This window comes from Puntigrus tetrazona, chromosome 15 (genome assembly GCF_018831695.1).
Source record: "Puntigrus tetrazona isolate hp1 chromosome 15, ASM1883169v1, whole genome shotgun sequence".
NCBI lineage: Eukaryota > Metazoa > Chordata > Actinopteri > Cypriniformes > Cyprinidae > Puntigrus > Puntigrus tetrazona.
Genome location: NC_056713.1, coordinates 6050712 through 6067409, shown reverse-complemented (window position 1 = coordinate 6067409; position 16698 = coordinate 6050712). Strand labels below are relative to the sequence as shown.

At 36.6% G+C, this 16698-nt stretch overlaps 1 long non-coding RNA gene across 1 annotated transcript; it reads right to left on the bottom strand.

The window, feature by feature from the left end:
- Window positions 1-4959: 4959 nt before the first annotated feature.
- Window positions 4960-16109, bottom strand: LOC122359458. Its single transcript, XR_006252702.1, has 4 exons — window positions 15987-16109; window positions 9106-9291; window positions 6205-6254; window positions 4960-6121 (listed from the first exon to the last, which is right to left on the bottom strand). It is a non-coding gene; the product is annotated as an uncharacterized LOC122359458 (long non-coding RNA).
- Window positions 16110-16698: the final 589 nt, after the last annotated feature.

Sequence of the window (16698 nt, the reverse complement as noted above, 5' to 3'; positions counted from 1 at the left end):
CATTCAGAAAGTATTCAGACCCCCTTTACTTTTTTCCATTTGTTATGTTGAAGCCCGATACTCTAATACTACATTTGTTTAAATGCATTTTTTTTATCATTAATCTACACTCCATACATCATTTTAGAAACATCATTTTAGAAATGTCTGTAAGTTTAATAAGAAAAAAATGAAATATCACATTTATTAATTACCCAAACCCTTGAGTATTTAGTGGAAGCACCATTTGAGAGTGGCTTCCATGCTGCTCCTCACTGATGCTGGAATATCTGCTAAAGGAGGCCAGACCAATATTAAGCACATAAATCAATATACTTTTAAACATAAGTTTACATAACTTCAACTTTTTTGTTTTGCTAATCCTTTTTTGATTGATCTTATAAAGTATTGTAATATTTTGAGACGCTTGATTTTTGATGTTCATGAGCTGTAAGCTCTAATAATCAAAGTTAAAATGACAACAACGAAACAAAAAAAAAAAAAAAATTGTAAAAAATAGAAATGTTTTACTTTACATGTAATGAATCTAGAATATACAAATTTCACTTTTTGAAATTTTACTATAAAAATATATATAATGCTCATGTGCCACCCTATTCTTTTGTTGTTCACTGCATCGTTTCACTTTGAAATACATCACGGTATTGGAGTATAGTTGGTTACTTCCCCTTCACATGCTTTAGTACTTTTTGGTAAAGGAAGACTCTGTGGATGAAGTAGAACTGCACATCTATAACTGTCATGACTCTGCACAAGAGACTCTTTCAATAGTCTTATTCAGTCCGAAAAAAAATGTAATCTAATTCGCCTAAATACATCAAAGATTTAATATCTGAACTTTTTTAGTAATGCTAGTGCTTTCTCAGCTCTGGTGTGCTGTAATAAGTGAAGAGATTTTGCAGGAGTATCTGAATTTGACTCTGAAAATCTGTCAAGAGCCAGGTGCATATGGCACAGAGTTAAAAGCTCAATGTGTGACAGGCTACTGCATTTGATGCTCAGCCTGCATATGGATTTTGGATGCCTGTCACTGCGTGTTACAACATACTGTACAAATCATCTGTGTCAGCAAACGTCTGAGGAAGCCTGTGGGCAGAAAGAGAGACCAATCAAGCTAGACACTCTAAACAAAGTAAATGAGCAGACTGACCAGAAATGACTCACAAGTGTTAAGATGACAAGCATTTTTTTTTTCCACTTGATTTGTTTCACAGGTATCCAATGCACCTCTTGTGTTTTATTTGCAACATCGTTTCTCTTCAGAGTGCAGAGTTTTGCACACGAGTTAGGATTGAAAATATGTTGTGAAACCTACATTACTTTAAAGCATTTATTTTGCTTTGATATTTTTCAGATATTGATTTATTTAGTTATTTTATTTATTGACAGCATTAGTGAGCCGTGTCAGTCATTAAGGTTGGATAGCATTTCTACTACAAATTAAATGTGGTAATGTACATTTTTGACTCAAACAAATAATAAAACGGAGTGACCTCATTGGCAGGGGCTTTTTACACTAACTCCGCCCACCAGCGTGTAATTGGGATAGTCATCATCAAAAAATATCTGCCATTGGTTCCAGTGGTGTAGATGGTGAAATGTATGGTGATTGTTTTGAGCGCTGGGAACATGGATTCAAATCAGCCTTCTGACTGATTTTTTTCTCTCTTTTTGAATTTTAAATGATATCAGAAAATTGCAGATAACTGAAACATGTGCAAAACATTACATTTAAATAAAGCCTTTTTAACTAGTGAGAACCAGTAAATGTCCAGGTTGTCGTATCATTTAACTATATTAGAGCTCTCGTGGGTAGCCTGCATGAAATACACATTTTCTAAATTCAAAAATCAATAAAAACCCTGCCATCCGGCATACTAACCCCCCAAATAAATGACGGTGTAATTGAGGCCCTAATTGCAAAACATACAGAAACAATTCGGTCGTTATGACCTCCATCACTGCTGTTAATGGACGTAACGGTTTCCACATCGCCTAGTTAAACTGACAGGAGCAGAATTGCACTTCTGCAGCAAAATTAGCCATATTCAGGTTGTATAATTGTTTCTTTAGTACTCGGCGCGCATGTTTGTCAGTAGATTGATGCACCATAAATCATCTGTAGGGCTGCACCTGCTAGTCTGAACAGTCTGTCAACATGACGTCTGCCTTAGCGGCCCGAAAACACATTTCATTAGAGTGAGAAGATGACATGACAAAAAAGAAAAAGAAAAAAGCATTCCAGACAAATCACTGAAGCAGCTGTCAACACAGGAAGTACTAAAAGTATCGGGTAGCTTTTACTAACCGAACCATCTGGCAGTCAAGGCACCAGGGAGTGAATTTACACTAAAACACAGGTGGACTTTCAAAAATATCTTTTAAAATCCACAGTTCAGGTTTTCTACTGACTGGTACGGGCTAAAATTATACATTTGACCAGCGTTTAACTCTGTCTCTGTCACTTTTAGACTCATAGTGTAATATATATGCTAATTTGCTTAACTCTTCAGCCTCCATCCTTGGATCGCTCCTTCTATTAAGGAAAACATTTCTGAGATAATGTGAAAAGTGGAGGAGTTTGAGAGTTATTACAAAAGTGAAGTGAAAAAAAAAGCGTGGGGGTGAGTTTCACATACAGCTGATCGGCTTCTTCAATTATTTCTTTGTCATGTGTTATTGTTGCATACTAATATGTTTAGTTAATAAGCATAAAAGTCCTTGCTTTTCTAGCTTGTACTTATTTAAACAATGTCTGGGTCCGGTATTGTGAGCACTCCCTCGTGTTTGTCTGCCTCTTTATGATGTATCGCTTTATTTATCCCCAACTGTAAGTCGCTTTGAATAAAAGCTAAATGACTAAATGTAAATGTTTGGATTTTGAGTATGGGTTTGATTAGTTATTTGGAAGGAAGCAAGAAACAAAAAGCGAAGCTTATCGGCAAGAAGCACAGACCACTTCATCTGGCGCAAGAATCTACAGAGCCGTTTGATTCAACGCTGCAACAAACAAGGAAATTAAAAAGCTTTTTTGTCAGTCACCTCCCCTGCCCTAAGAGCCTCATTATTTCTCTCATGTAACCACGGCGGCCGATTCAGGTCCATTCTACCAGCGCTTTTATTCAGTGCTTTTCTTCCTCTATTTTAAGCCGTTATAATTACGCAAAGGCTTCACAATACGATTATAGTCCCTGGGTTTAAACTGCTTTGAAGTCCGTCAATGTGACAGAGATGTGAGATTCAGAGGTTTGGGACGAGGATGCACAATCATTTAAGCGGCATTTCACATCTTTACCGGCCATTATGAGGATAAAAACAATCCTTTTAACTTAATCTTAAAAGATAAAATATCTTTTTCATGATGCTCTGAGAGCATGGACTCATTTGCGCAGGAATTTGGGAGAAAATATTCAGTAACAGTCTGCTTTTAAACAATTTAAACATTATTATTAAATCATTTTACGCGTAGGAATTTTCACATTTTGTAATACTATTTGATGAAATGCAAAGGATGAGAATGCATTTAGGGACGAGTGCTTCAGTATGTCCCAGTATTTAAGTGCTTTTGAGACTGAAGCAAAGTTACTGTTTTGTAGCTGTATGAACTAGTTTTGAATCTAAAGCAATCTGGCTTTGGAAACTCTTAGTACTGAAATGATTCCCAATGGCAAGTTTAACTTTTTAGATCGGTGCTTTAAAATTTTAATGAAATGACATAATTGGAATATGCGCCATGCAAATGTGGATGTTTGATGCCCGTCTGAGAATTTTCAGTAGCTAGAAGAGCTTTAACAACTTACAGCCAAGCAATACCTGATCATAAGATTTAATGAATGGCTTTCTCCTTTAAATAATACAGTATATATAGAATTTAAAATCTTATCTATTCCATACAACAAGTACTGCTCCTAAAAGAACAAACACCATGAAAGTCAGCAGTAACAAGTTGAGGTTTAAATGTTGCACTTAACTGATTCCTTGAGTGCCATGCTTGGTTTAAGCTGGAAGTAGCTGGTTTTAGCTGGTCTCCCAGCCTGGCTACGCCGGTCAGGGTGGTTTTATCTGGTCGTTCCAGCTGGTCTCCGACTCTGACCAGCTGAGACCAGCCTGGCAGTCTGGAAATGGGGCCAAAACCCCTCTAAAACCAGCCTGCTGACCAGCTTAAACCAGCTAAGACCAGGCTGGGAGACCAACTAAAAACAGCCAACCAGCCTAGTCTAACTTTGTTTAAAGCCCAGTAGGCTTAAAAAGATTAACTAGCAAGAAGCAAAAGTATTATTGCTGTAACTTTAAATTTAATAAAATACAACTGTTCCTTGATAGTTCATATTGTGTGGTTTTAATAGTACAGGTTATTTGTAAATGTGTCATTTCACATCAACTAAGATGAATCAATGCTTTAGAAGTATGGTTAGTTGTGTTTTCTGATCCTTAGCTGGGGTCATGCCAAAGACATCGCTGTAGTTCACATAGCAGCATATGAGCTACAAAGATGTCTTCGGCATGACCCCAGCGGAGGATCAGAAATGCAACCGCTGCCAGGTCGGTCACGTATCCATCAATGCCACATCAGTGACTTGCCATTGAATGCTTTTTTCATGATCGAACATTAAACTAGTAAAAAAAGAAATAAATAAAACTAGGTTTTATTTTGTTGTACTTTCATTATGTTGGTTTGTGTTAACGGACGCAACTTTATTGTAAAGTGTTGCCAAAGCTTTTGACCTTGAGTTAATCTATAGGTTTATGTGTTCTTCAGATGAGTGGTTTTCCGGGATTTTAAAGGCATCACTTGAAGCCCAAAAACATCACACTAAGTGCTATGCTTTATTTTGCTAGTTCACTTTAGATGTTCTATTAAATAACCTTGAAACTACATGTCGACAAATTATTAATTTATAGCTACTTTCAGAGTGGACTTTTAGGGTAGGTTTAGGGTTAATAGAATAAGTTGACAAATACTCCCAAAGTTTTGTACAGCCAGTATGTTTATTAAAATAAAATGTTAGGAGTTATGTTAGAAGACAGTCTACTAATACTGTAATAACTGCTAGTATGTAGTTGAAAGGTTGAAATGGTTAAAGTGTGAAAATATTAAGTGTTAAAATGTTCCTTGTGAAATTAAAAAATGGTCTGCATTTAAACTCTATTTAATTCTAAGTGGAACCTGTGTTAAATGGACTGCAAGACTTGGTCCTTCAACTAAAGCCTTACGAAACTAAAATATATGGGAATGTACTGCAAAATATACTGTGATATATTAAATAATACATTTACATATGTTGGAAACCAGTGCTTATATTTTTATGCGTACACGTGCATTTCGATGTTTTGAATTAAACGGCTCATATGATGTTGCTAAAAATAAAATTTTCTGTGTATTTGCAATGCAATGTTTTATGTGGTTTAAGTTTCAAAAAACACATTAATTTTCAACATACTGTACGTTATTGCTTCTCTTCAAACCCCCCCCGCCTTCCAAAACTGGTCGATTTGTACAAAGCCCATCGCTCTAAAAAAGCGAGTCCAGTGAGTGGTGATTTGTATTGTCACATATTGTTCAAAATATATTATTATTCAATATTTTGTAATATATAATATATTTAATAAATTGATGATACACGTGGATAACTGCCTCAGGTTATCAGATTTACATGCTATAAAAGGCCAGGCAGATTTCCACACTGAATTGTTCCAGAATCCATTAGTATGCTCCAGAGTGTTGACATTTGCTCTGAGCTCAGATGAGAGATAATCAAAATCATGGTGGGGGTAAACGTATGCCCCTGGTCTCTGGCAGACAAGAGCTGGTTGACTCTGTACGGGTTAGTTTGGGATGAAGATGAGTAAGAGTGTTTGGCAAAACCAAAAAAAATATTAATGCAAAACCTTGATGAATAATTTTTTTAGAACAATACTGTAGACCTATACCTTTACTTTTACTCTCAACACAATGTGGCATCGAAAGCATTGTCTCTTCTTGAGAGAAGGATTAAAAATATCGTCTCTCCCTGCTCTCCTGTGCTCTTCTCTCCTCTGTCTCTCTGGAGTTTGATGTCCTCTGTGAGAAGCTACACCAGCATCCACTCACTCCCTCACCTGTCCCAGGACACTTGCAATCCTAAGGCAGAGCAAATAAACCATGTCTATTAACAACAACAGCACAACGAATTTCAGCAAAAACGTGTCTATTAACTTGCTTACGCTGTATTTTTAAGTCCTTTCACAGTAGGCTCATTTTCTCCAGAATAGACCTGAGACAAGAGAAAGTAGAAACATTTATATAAAATATTTAGATAGTGGCGAATCCTTGAAACTATGTACAACATATTTAAACAAATTGGTGCAACAGTAGAAAATATGACACAGCGCTCAAGTTTGGTTCAAATATTGGTGTACATGACAGAAACACAACATGGAAAACAATATAGTAGTCTATAGTAGTCGTCTTATTGTCTGTGAGCTTTGTGTTAAAAAACCTAAGGTGTTTCGGTAAATGAGAATATACTTGCATTTCTATATGAATTCCACCACAGAACTCTTATCCTCCTTGCTCTTTGAATAAAAACACCTTTGTCATCTGCAGGCTATGAATTCTGGGATACGGTAGGGTGCGAAGTGCCCTTCAGATGTGCACTTCATCTTCATGGGAATCAGAGGGGGCGTTTGACATCGCTTTTGAATCAAGCAGCCTTCGTAGCACCAAGATGACGCAATCGATGTTGGAATGCATTCTTCGAAGGGCGCATTTTCAATTGGGACAACTTCCGTTGTAACGCAAACGCATTTCAAATACGCCCTTTGGAGTCTGCGTACTTCAGTTTGGGCCAGCCTTTTTGATCCTGCCTGTCCCGACTACGCTCTTGGATCTGCTATTGGATCCCCACTTTATTGTTACAACGCCTCTATCGTTACAGAATCACCAGCCACACCCAGAGCCAGTGGCTTTATTCGGAGATCTAGGCCACTCATGAACCCAGAAGAGCAGTTAATGCATCTCCTTCAAGGTGAGCGTCCAAATAAAGGATTATGTGTTGGACTTTATTGAACTGGCTCACTCAACCTCATCGGATGAGGTATGTTTTGAATGCAAATGAACGGTTTCAGCCCTCTGCCTTGTAAACGACTCCTAATTAATGTCACTAAGATTGCATTATCCAAGTGATTTAGTTTAAAACAGTGACCCTCAAGAACAGCTTTTATTTTCAAAAACCTGCAGTCCTCCGACAAGAAAAAAAATCATTCATCTGCTCAGACTCTGAATCACTCCAAAATCAAGTCTGTGCATATGCATACTTAATAAATGAGGCCTTCTAAGAATATTGACTGACAGTTTATAATCTACAGCCCTGTAATTTGCGACCCTCTTTTGATTAATATTATACATTTTGTCTATTGCTTATTTTTATGTTCTGCTACAAAAGAATCAAAATCACAAAAACCGTGGGTCTAAAATGCATTTAGAGTTAACATTTTGTAAACAGGGTTGCAATTCTCAACAGACTGCTGCAAATCTCATAAAACGAACAGAAAATAAAATGGCTCATTTAATATTTAGATTGACCTCCTGAGGCTGAACAACATTTGCTAAAGGTTAAGCACTTTCACTGACCACTTACTAAAATTTTCTAGCTATGACCCTCCGGGACATATTCTCACTTTCTTCACTTTAAATGACAGACATGACATATATTCAACTGTTACAGAAACAGATGGGATGGTTCCCCGTGACTTTTAACCGAGCTTACCCATCTTGCCATCTGCTGTTCGTTAATTTGTCTCTTAAAAAAGCTACACTGAAATTCATGCTCCTTTTTTCGAAGCCAGGGGTGTCAACCTCAGTTCCCGGAGGGCCATAGTTTAGTTCCAGCTGTGCTCCATACCATGTAGTTTTCAAATAAGCTTGATCAGGTGTGTTTAATTGGAGTTGCAACTAAACTGGGCCACTTCTTAGAACAGATAATTAACAATATAAAGATAAACAATATATCTATGTTATTATTTATAATAATTATAACAACAATAAGTAACACATTCTATGTCCATTCTTGGAATGCTAATTTAGTATTTTACACGTTTGCCACAATATTGAGTTATCTGCATGTGGGGACTTGCAAATGTTATTTTGTTAATTAATCAGAATATCACGTAATTCATTTCTAAGGTGCAGTAAATGCCCCAGCTGCTTACATCCAGTCTCAAAAAAAGCCTTTTCTGTTTGCTTATGTGTATAGCAGTTTGCTTGTGTTATTAAATTCGCCAATACATCTGTCCATGTTTTCTGAATTTCCAAAATATAGAATTATTCATAATCACAGTCAGGAAACAGGTGTGCTTTGGTCATTTGGCTAGAAGGGTGTTTGGGTTGGCATGGTTTTCGCTGACATTTGGTCATTCACAAACAGCTTGCAAAAACTGATATTTATACACGTGCCAGTTTTTTTACAGACGCTGTGCTATAAAACTATAAACATCTGCATGTCATGTAATATACATATATAATACTGTATATGTTTCTCAAATCTGATTGATCTTTTCCAGGTGTGCGAATATTCTAATAATAATAGAATTCAAACTCACTGTTTTTCAATCACATATATATATATATATATATATATATATATATATATATATATATATATATATATATATATATATATATATATATATATATATATATATATATATTTTTTTTTTTATTTTTTTTTATTTTTGCAAGAATGTAGCACTTTACACTTCAGATATGTGGTTTGACAATAAAGACAATGGGCATAATTTATCAATTTAATGTAGAAACCTGTCGACTAATGAGCTTCGGTTGACGGTCAGGATGAGATATTTATTTCCAACAACACTGTAAAAAAAAAAAAAAAAAAAAAAGTAGTTATAACTTGTTACCCCGCTGCTTATTTTGTCATTTAAATTAACATTAAAAAAATTAAACGTTAAGTTGACTCAACTTAAGTTATTTCAAGTTGAAACAGGGCAGGACAGGAAGAGACAATGAAGGTGAGCGGGGATGATGTGAGAGAAAAGGGGCGGGTTTGAACTCCACTTCGGTTCCATATGTGCATCTTGCAGCCCCAAATAAACCGTCTTGCTTACCCTCAGCCATGGTGCAGTGGGTGGAGCTTCACTCTCCACTCTTTACATCCGTGGCTCTCTCCACCATGGCGGGCACTGTTGTCAGCTCTCGCAACTGGTCCGACATCAGCATCTCTGGCTCTGAAGCGATCCCCAGCTCTGTCACTCTCCGTAGCCATGGCTCATTGGTCGGGTTGGACTTTGGCTCTGTTGGAAAATTATAACTTAAAAGCTTCACTAAAGCAGTGGTTCTCAATTCTCCAAATCATCAGCTCATTAAGAGAGAGATCCATAAACTGAACAAATGAGCTGATGATCTCATTCAGGTGTGGTGAATATTTAAATTAATATAATGCGGAGACATTGCTGAACAGGGGGTCCCCAGGACTGGAATTAAGAACCACTGCACTAAAGAGATATGTTTTTAAGTAATTTTTTAATACAATCAAAAGTCGGAGCATTCCTAACAGGAAAAGTCAGAGAATTCCACAACCTTGGAGCAATAAAAGAGAAAGACCTCCCACCCATAGTTTTGAGTTTACAACGAGGCTGGTACAGACTAAGAGAACCAGCAGAGCAAAGAGACAGAGATGGTGTGAACACTGAAACCAAATTGCAAATATTTTCTGGGTCCAGCCCATATACTGCTTTATAGGTTAAGATAAGAACTTTGAAGCCAGTGTAGTTGAGAGAGCACCGGAGTAATATGACTGAGATTGTGTATATGTTAAAACACAAGCTGCTGGACAGATGTTACTTTTCAAGTCTTACATCAGTAATATTTTCAGCAACAAAATGTTATGGATATAACACTGTTATTCTGCTGCTGCTGCTAGCAAGCATGGACTTGCTTCTGCCAATAGATACCAAGGCACACTTTTGTGAGCATGTAACATATGCTGTTGCTGCATGAGTAGACATGCATAAATGCCGTAGCATGTCTAGACAGGTGGAGCTGGGGGAGGTGGAGGGTTTCTCACAATAGATTTTTCTTATCTAACTTGCATTAAAGGGATATTTATGCCATAGAAACTAAAGTCTGAGCTGTTTTTGTCTTCTTTCTCAGCAACACCCTATAACCACCGGCGGCTCAGCTTTCACCTGCATAAGGAAAAGCATTAATCACATTTCTTTCAGAAAATATAAGAGTTTGTCCAGAAAATGGGTTTTCCTGATCTCTAAGGTCTAAAGCATAGTACAGAGTGTCTGAATATATCCACCTAAATTTAGAAGCACTGTTTGTACTTGACCATGGCAAGTGCCCCAGTTTCCCAAACGACTCCAGTAGGCATTTCCAAGATGCAATCCACTTTTAAACGCTCTTACGTGTTCACAGAGGAGTTTAGAAAATCATTTTTGTGGTTAATCTCTCCATACATCAACGACCTCTATTACGAAGAATACCACTGTATTTTGTTCTTGCGTCTCTAATGAGTTTCAGAGTTTTAATGGCAGGACAACGTTCCCCTCATTACAGCTGTAATTATAAACACACAATGTTTCATTTTCCCATCAACACAGGTTGCCTGATATCTTGTGGTTTCATCATCTTGCTCTTGCCCGAGGTCAGTCTGTGCCAGCCTGGCCTGTAGATGTTTATAATAGAATTACAGCAACGGCGCTCAGCCAAGACCTGACCTAAAGTAAAGTTTGAAAAAGACTCATTAGTGTTTAGCTAAGAGCAAAACTTTTTGTTGCACCGCAGCGTTCTGCTTTAATCTTCTGTACCTTGAGAAATCGCCAAGCCTGAAATAGCTGAAGTGTGACAGTCAACATAAGGGCCTACACAAAGTAAAGAAGACTTTGTTTCATTAATTTATGTGGTGTGGTTTTAAGGTTGGCTTGGTGGGTGAGTGTGTATGCTGTGAGTGGGAAAATGTCATATCGCCTCACAGCCTCTGGGTGTTATTTGGACTTCATAAAAGTAAGGGAGAGTAGTGTGATGTCCTCAGGTCCAAAAGTAAATCCATTTATAGCAAGCATCCCTGCTGTATCTAATGAAAAGTATTTGGTTCCCAAACATGCAGTTTGTTAAAAACTGCTCTGTGTACGCTCTCTGTAAAACGCATTATCACAAACAATGTATGAATTCTTTGAATACTGATTTAGGTAAACACTGGTAAACAATGTCCATCCATTGTACATTCAAAATTAACTGAAAAAAATTGTATTTTGGCTAAAAGTGAGTGTCTCAGCTCAAGCTTTTTTGTTTAGCATTGCTAGCCAATTACGGTTGCAAGTTTCCCAAAGGATATACTGAGAGATAAGGTTTGGAGTGGACCTGCTTACTTTTTTTAGTTTACAGTTATGATACTTTTTTAAAATAGTTTTCCTCTGAGACTGGGTTATAGCAACTCTGTCTGTCAGAAATAGTGATATTCACTGGAGAGGCTTCTAAATGGTTAAAGCAATGTTAGGATATTGCTAAGATAAATTTGAATACGTTTACGACCATGATGTTATAATATTTTAAAAAACACAGACAACATATTTGGCCGGAAGCTTTCTTAGAGGGCAGCCTGTATTTTGAATCAATGATGTGAGTGAGATGATGCCTTAAAATGCTACACACTTAGACAGCTCGCTCCAGCCAATGTGTCGTATCCAACCTACTGTCTCTCACTAAATTTTTTATAATGTTGCCCATGGTGGCTGTGTTATGTTAGACAGACATAACACTAACACTTGTCTAAAGAACAGTGTTACCCATCAACCCTGCAATAAATATGAGAATATGGCTCAGTTTGATTCTTCCAAAGATGGTGGGCCCTGTTTTAATGATCTAAGTGCATGGTACACTTGAGGCATGTCCAAATCCTCTTTGCAAAAACGAGTAACGGGTGTGTTTTTAGTATAACATAAGATTGCCTTTAAAAGTCAGTTGCACTTGCGTCATGGAAAATTTGTTCCATTTACACAGAGGAATTTGCAAGTTCAAAGCCTGAAAGCATCTCCAGAGAGGAAACGGGGCTGCAAATAGGAAGTCTAATTCTGATACATGCAATGATAATCTATTATGACATGTAGGTATATTTATATTTGTGTAGCCTCTACATAATAACAGACTTTTACATTTTGGTATTTAAACCAGGTGGCACAGGATGTGAAAATTATAACAGCATGGCGGTGTATGATAGGGTCAGTTAACGGCAGTTTATACCAACTAGTATATATACTTATATATAAATATAAGGGTTTTTTTGTTAAAAAGTAATGCATCTTGCAAGATGCGTCATGTAAAAGTTGGGAAAGACTTGAGAAATATGATTTACATTTCAAACAAATATTAACATGAATGATTTGTTTATAAAACAGTTTGAAATACATAATTACGTCGAGAAAAAAAGGATTAAAATTGCATTAAATGTTTTTACGGATTATTTCTCTTAGAAACGTTATAAACACTTGGCACATTTTGCACTGTGCCTACAGTGTGAATGCACATTTGAAAATACATGGTTTTGAAAAAAAAATATGTTGAAAGTACAGCTTTATCTACAGGATTTCAGAGAGCTGGTGATTTTTGGGAAAAGCTCAGTTTAAGGAGCATAAAATTGCATTTTGCGGTTGGCAAACCAAAGTGTGCCATTATGAGCTATCACACTATTTTTGTTGTGATCCGTTTTATGCATTTAAGAGAAAATAACTTTTTTAAAAAATAATGTATTTAAGCCCATCTATTCAGATTCAGTTCTGAGAATGCACATATATTTAGTATGGCAGTTTCTAAATCGAGCAATTGATGAGTTTAGTGACCTTGATATGTTTTATGGAAACAAGCGATTAAAGCGCCATTAAATACAAGGTTTCAATTTAAAAAGTACATCTCGTAGAAAAATTGACCCTGAATACATAATTTGTCAGTTGCTTCCACAAAACAGGTACCTCTGCCTGTGAGCATGAATATTCGTATTGCTTTTAATTCATTTGTACTGGAACACGCTGCGAAATACTACTTACAGACACTATATTAGAAAAGAACAGAATTTGCTGGATTCTGCCGATTTAAAATCTTATCGCATGGCATAATGAAATGATATTAAAGAAATGACGCAAACCAATATACCACAATCACTCTCCTCAACACAAAGCGCCCATGATGAGAACTCAGGCTATTTATTAAAAATATATGTGATTTCATTCCGTTTTACTTTAATAACTCTGCCCAAACTGCACAACATCCATACAGATGCAGATGTTTCAAGCGACAAATATTTACAAATATTAATTTAATGACAGTCTGGGACAAAATTTCATCCTGGCCGGGAGTCTCATCCAGGAATAGGCTAATGAATTCTACATGAATTTGAATGCCATTCTGTGTGCTTTCCATCTGTAGTCTGTTATGCAAGGGTAAAGTCGGTAATAAAACAGGCCGTTGTCCCTGTGGCATGATCATGACTCAGCACTGTTTCTGCTGGAACCTCTTTTAGACGAGCCGGTCTCATGTTGTCAAAGTGAGAAGTCACCGTAAAAGTGCTATAAGAGGATAATAAATAACCACGCTATAAAATCTTACTGGTTGAACTTGCTTTAGTTTGCAAAGAAATTGCTTTGAAAAGTTCTGGATTAAGTGTAAAGTTGACTTGGAAATACATTCCTAAAAATACTTTTATATCAAGTGCATCTAATGTGTTCTTCTCAACCAGTGCAATTAACCGTTTAATAATGTTTATAATTATTCATCTCAGCTCTTGTTTTCTTTAGTTATTTATTTATTTGTTTTAATTATTACTTATTAATTCCGGTTCGTTTTTGAACATACTGCCATAAGTTCCATGAGCATGCATAATAATTTAAAATGAAAAGGTTTATGGATATTCCACATAGACTCAATTTTCTATTTTATCATTTGGATTAATTAATACTTAATGCTAAAAAAAACAAAAAAACAAACAAGACAGGTTTAAGAGATCGTAAAAATAAATAAATAAAAATAATTTGTAAAATTAGGCATAATGGTATTTATAAGAAAGCAAGTTGTGTTTAATAATCCATGATAACACCCAAACTTTTAACCTGTGAGGAGGGAAAGATTGCATTTTTACCAATGTACAATGTCCCTCAAAATGTAACAATGAGAGAGAAAATAAATAATGAAAAAGGACCCAAAACAGAACCCTGGGCGACACCAGCTGTGACTGTAGATGGTCTTGATTTGAAATGTTTTAACTGAATATGCTGAGTGCGTCCAGAAAGACGTGACCTAAACCAAGACAGAGGAGTGCCAGGAATCCCAACAGAAGCCCACCTGTTGAGAAGTATCTCATGTGAGACAGCAGTCAGGTCAAGAAGGACAAGTATGATTAAAAGCCCAGAGTCAGCTTCCAGCAACAGATCATTGGTTATTCTGACAAGAGCAGTCTCAGTGCTGTTGTGGTGATAAAAACCAGATTGAAATTGTTCGTTCAAATTATTGTTAGAGAAATGTTCATGGATTTGAATTGCGATACACTTTTCCACTTTCTTTGTGAAAAATAGTTAGAAGGATCAGAAAAATGGCAAAGAATAAAGAGGTCACAAAATGTTGTTGACCACCGAGAAGAGAGACCTTGAGTTCCCAATGCTGACTCCAATTATGTTGGAATAATTTTCAGATTTAGCTTTAAACAGATCATCTTTTTTGTTCAGAATATGTTCAGCATACATTTCTTTATGAACAGTAATGCCAGACCAAATCAAAACAGTTTGAGTTTTCACAGGTGCAAAATCATCTAAAATCATGTTCAGTCTATCATTGTAATATGAACACAGTTCATCAACGTTAGAAAAATCTGATTTACTGGAAAAAAAAATGGCAAGTTTATCAGCAAGAGTAGGCACATTAATGCTCTTAATTTTCCTAAATGCGATCAGGCAACACAGGTTTACCTTAAAAACTGCCAGTCGGGCACAAAAAGACACCAGCAGGTGTTCTAATATGGACAGATCAGAAACAGTACAATTATAGGGTGTTATACCAGAACAGCAAACAAGATCAAGAGCATGGCCCTCAGAACGAGTAGGCTGTGTGTTAAATTGCTGTATACCAAAACAATCCACGCATGATCAAAAATCGCTTGCAAATGCATTACCGACATACAATGAATGTTAAAATCACCCAGCTTAATAACATTTGGACATATTGATAAGTTCAGAAAGTTCTGTTAAAAAGTCATTATTGCTCTTGGGAGAGTGATAAATATTTGTGAGGATGGTAGGAATTGCCCCATATTTTTTTTAGGGCAAGTGATTCAAAAGAAGAATATGGAGGCAAAGTTAACGGAGATACTTTTAATTTCTCTTTATAAAGTATTGCCAGCTTCCCTCGCCGTCTCGTAACACGGTATTCACAAACATAACTATGTCCTGGGGGAACGGACTGGTTTAAATGAAAGAAGTGGTTTCTACACTGACAGAGAAAGTCAAACAGTCAGAAAGCAGATTGTACACCAGAGGTCTTTTAGTGGAAAGTGATCATACATTAAGTAATCCAAATAAGGATCAAGTAAGCATGGTTTTAGATGACCAAAAGGATCGCATTTGAGCCATCAGTATTGTAACTTTTCACAATTATTGCTGGTTGTAAATAGTTATTTGCATTTAAAAGCATAATAGTAATTGAAAACAAGTTTAAAAAAGTGAGCATAGCAAAAGGCTAAGTATATATACTTTAGGTATTAAAACTAGGCTACTTCAGTTGAGGTATAACACCAGTAAATCATTTCCTCTGTACATTACATAAAACTGCCTGTCTTGGACACCTACATTTCTTAGCTCTGTCTTCTATAAATATTCTAAAAGTTATACTCTGCCCGAGAAGGCGAAGAAGCAGTGACTTGACAGACACTGTTTCACTCCTATAGCAGCAATTGTGATTTCACAACTAAATTAGCTTAGTTCTATCCCAGCAGCCCCCATACCTTACACTCAGCCAGGTCTTCTTTATTGTCCTCTGAAAGAGCAATCTCCCACCATAACGCTAATTTCAGTTGTTATTTATAGAAACCGCCATCTCTGTCCCTTGCCTTCTCCTTGTAGCTGCCCACTGCAGAGAAGATTATATTTTAATTAGACTGGATGGAAACGGCAAGGAGAGCTATTGACTTGAGCTGAAAAGTGCCGAGCCAGGAACATGAAATTCTCCTTAAGGTCGTCCTCAGAGTATTGTGGGAACTCTTAGCAGGGTTTTTTTTTGAAAGGGAGAGGGAAAGGCTTGTACCATACTGTAGTTTTAAGCAAATGGACGCACAGATTGCAACTGGCTTTTGCTTAAGCTTGAGAGAAAATGAGCAACTATTATTTAAGAGTGCTCATCAAATCCCTCTATCTGAGTCTGTGATCACACTTGACTTACACTCATGGATTCTTTTCTGCTCTTTTATGTTATTGACAACTGACGGTGAATCAAATCAAAACGATTCAATGGAATAGCTGCCATTAAATGCAAGCATTTGAGTATGTCCTTCGGCTTGAAGAGGTATTTTCAGCCAGCCGTGGAAGTATTTGTGCATAGCAAGTCTATATATTCAGAGGTCCATACCGGATGAATAGTTTCGGTGAGCATCTTGTCGTTCTAAGCAGCTGAAATATTCTTAGTGAGACGTTTCAAAGGCAGAATGAATGGCGTTTAGA